At 43.6% G+C, this 3923-nt stretch overlaps 1 pseudogene; it reads right to left on the bottom strand.

The window, feature by feature from the left end:
- Window positions 1-1785: 1785 nt before the first annotated feature.
- The window catches only part of LOC102771064, a 29941-nt pseudogene continuing 27803 nt past the window's right edge, over window positions 1786-3923 (bottom strand).

Below are 3923 nucleotides of genomic sequence, written 5' to 3'. Positions count from 1 at the left end.
AAATAAAAGAATTACTTACAAAGGATCTTGTTGTCCAGCCGATGTGGCTAAGTGTTTCTGCATTGACCTCTGAACTAGGAGGTCATGGTTTAATTGCAGGTCAGGGCATATGCCTGGGGTGCAGGCTGAATCCTCAGTGGAGGTGCATGCAGGATACAGCTGATTAATGATTCCCTCTCAACACTGATGTTTCTCTCTCTTCCTCCCTCTCTCTGAAAATCAGTAAAAATTTATAAAAAAATTATGCCAGCTACTGCATGGGATGAATCTCAAAATAATTGAGCAGAATGAAAGAAATGTATCGCTCTAATAATATTCAATTTATAATGCATTATGACAATTATTTTGTTAAGCACAACTTGTAACCCGTAGCCAAAGTAACTTTATGTATTGTTTGTGAATTGTCTATGGCTACCTTTGCACTACAGCATGAGAATTTAGGAATTGCCACAGAGATCATATGGCCTGCAAGCCTAACATATTTCCTATCTGAATTTTTACAGTAAAATTTACTGTCCCTCTGATCTAGAAGAAAAATATATTTAGACATATATTAAATCAATGATGCCGCACTTTAGCTGGAGTAAAGATGATACACACTCATCTATGAAATAGAATAAAGTAAAATATTTTTATAAAATTAACTGTTTAGTTAGACCTTTTGGATCACTTTTCAAATATGCCTATTAATTTTAATATTCTTAGAGTCAAAAATCCCTGAGGTATATCATCATATCTTATAGCCCTTGTTTCTTGTAATGTCTTTCCATGTGATGACTTGTCATAGAGATTTCCCATGACTCCAATACTGTGGATGTTAAATGTGAGGTAAGGCAGCCTGAACATGATAAAGACACACTAACTTTCTTCCCAACTGAAATGGCTAATGAATTCAAATGGCTGTCCACAAAGGTGGGTTGGCCAGGAAATATGGTTTGTATGTCATATATATATTCAACCCCTACACCCACCCACCATGGGACCAAAGGAAATTTATTTAGGGTATTGTGTTTAGGACTGGACCCTGTACCTCCATGGAGGGATTTCCTGCGATATTCTTCAGCTTTCCCAGACTACCCAGGGAACAAGACTGAATGTTTCCCTTGGTGCCTGGGGCTGCTGCTTGCTCTCTAGAGCCCAGGACACCAGCAGGGCACTGCTCCTTGCAATTCCTCCCAGCCAATCAAGTGTCAGGACAAAGCTTTCTACAAAGGACACCCATTCCCCTCAGCTGCCACAGGGTGGGGGCACAGTGCCTGTGTTCAGGGCCAGTCCCTGGAAGCAGCATGGGGAGGCTCAGGGAAGGGCAGAGGTTACAGGAAAACACATGAGGTCTGGATTTCAGGAAGTGAGCTGGAAAGTTTCTCCCACAGACTCAACTTAATAAAAGCGGCCACCTGGGGCTAATACTCTGTGTGAAAAGCAGCTTTCAAGCTGGGAGATCTCTCAGTCAAAAGCACAGCTAGCATTTCTTTTTGTGTTGGGCGGGGGGTGGACTGAAACAGGCCTGTGCCCATTAAACTTCCTGAAATGAACACCTAGACCACAGGCTCTCTAACCATCAGACTTTAAGGGTCTATGTGGAAAGGTAGGATGTTTTCCAATGGAAGTCCTCCCAGGGGCAGAGCAGGCAGCTCGCAGGGTTTCTTGGAAAGGATTACACTGGATAAACAGGACTGACAGACACAAGGGGTTACAGACACCAGGAACAGGAAGCCATGTGACAGAGCCTCTGGGTAAATTATGGTTCTTTCTGTGCAGATATAAAATGGGCCCTATTGAAAGTCATAGGACAGCTTCCTGGGGGTCAAGAACACTTTGACTATCTCCTCCCTGGCCTCCTTGCACCTGGCCTGGTGCTCCGCAAGGAGGGGCTGCAGGTCCTGCACGAGCTCCTTCTTGAGCTCCCAGGTGAGCATGGCTCCACTGCTGTAATCTTCCCTCAAGTCTCTTCCCCTGCAGGGAGGGGAAGAAGGTCGAGTGTAGCAGGGTGGTTTAGGATAGAAGATCCTGGGTGTGACATATCTTGTCATCCTGAAGTAAGGATCCTGGTTGATGGCACAGGGGATGAGTTCCTGGACGTCCATCTTGGCCCCCAAAGATCTGTTGGAATTAGTTGCTAAAGGAGGGAGCAGCCTGGATGGCAGGAAAGCTGATCTTCGCCTTGCAATGACTGTCTGCAAAGCCAAAAATGCCTTTCACTTGGTTGAAGGTCACATATTTCTGATCTTCACCATGTTGTTGTAGAAGTCTGAGCTCACCCCCATGTAGTCGAGGTCAGAGAAGATGGGCTTGTTGATGTCAAAGCCGCAGGTGATGATGTCCTTGGTGTTTTCCACAGAGTAGCCATAGGCCTGGTCCAGGGTCAGGTCTTCCACAGGTACTTCTAGTCATCTGTCATCTGGATGAGCAAGAGCACATTAAACATGTCCTGAGCCACTTTGTGAAAATGAACAGGATGTGGTGGCCTACATGCATGGCTTTGGAAGAGGGGCCCCTGCCCATTTACAAGCGAGACAGCTTCTTGTTTTCATAGGCATCAAGGACTTGGTTCATGTCTCTGTGTGAGAAGAAGGTGCATCTGTGCAGGATGCGGCGCGGTCTCTGTCCCCTGGCTCTCTCTATTCTGTTTATCAGCTCTTGGTCAATGTCACTGCTGCCAAACAGAACAATGAGCTTGTCACAGTCACTGCCTTTTGCACTGTTCCTCTGTACAGTTCGGGGGTCCACAAAATGCACTTCAGCTTCCATGGCACCTGGGCCACTAACCCAGGTGCAAGGTTCTCTGGAAGGCAGTGACCTTGTAGTTCTCCCCTGTGGCCACTTTGTAGCTCATTTTTAGCAATACCAGCCTCTTCACTCAAAATCAGTTTCATCCGGGGCTGCAGGGGACACTGAAGAGGTGGCCAGTGGAGTAGCTGAGATCTCTGTCCAGCTGGACTCCTCTTTAATAGTCTTCCCCCCTCCGGCTCAATAGTTAAGCATCTACCCATGAAATACCAGTCATGGTTCACTTTCAAGTCAAGGCATATGCCTGGATTGTGGCTCAATCCTTCTTCCTGTCTCTGACATCCAGAAAAAAATATTTAAAAAGAGTATTAAAACACAACCTTTGGAGCCAGGTAGAAATAAGTTCATATTCCAGTTTAGCCATGTTCTTATCCTGTGGTTACAGGTAGATGCTTCACAGAACATTTTGGCGAGGATGTGGAGAAATGGAAACCCAAGTACACTGCTGGTGGGAATCCATTCTTGTGCAGCCAATATGGAGTTTCCTCAAAATATTAAATATAGAACTGCCATTTGTCTCAGGTGCCCATTACCAGATGAGTGGATAAAAATGCTGTGGTACGTTTTCACAATGAAATGCTATGTGGCAGTAATAAAGAAAGAACTCTTACCATTTGCAACAGCTTGGATAGATCTAGACTGTATAATGTTAAGCAAAATAAACCAGTCAGAGAAAGGTAAGTATCTCATGTTCTTACTCATATGTGGAATCTAATGAAAAAATAAACTGATGAATAAAATAAAAGCAGAGACAAAGCAGCATGGAACAGTGTGAGGGATTTCAGAGGAAAAGCAGGAGGGGGGTGGATGGGAATGGTTAACCAGGGAACTTCTATGCGTATATACTAGTAAATAACCCAATGTACATAGATAATATAGTGGTGAAGGCCTTGAAGAGGTGGATATGGAATGAAAGGGTCAATGGGAAAAAATCACAAACATACAAAAGAAACATCTGTAATACTTTGGAAAGAAATAAATTTTGGAAAGAAAATAAAATGTGAAACTTGTTAATTGGATATTTTAAAATATCAGTAATGCATTTGAATATGCAACATTTTTTGTTCTTTGCATGTATGGTATGTTTTTCTCATAAGCTATAACAACATAAATACCCCAAGGACAATTTAGAG

Source organism: Myotis davidii, unplaced genomic scaffold, assembly GCF_000327345.1.
Source record: "Myotis davidii unplaced genomic scaffold, ASM32734v1 scaffold2039, whole genome shotgun sequence".
Lineage (NCBI taxonomy): Eukaryota > Metazoa > Chordata > Mammalia > Chiroptera > Vespertilionidae > Myotis > Myotis davidii.
This window is presented reverse-complemented; position numbering and strand designations above follow the sequence as displayed.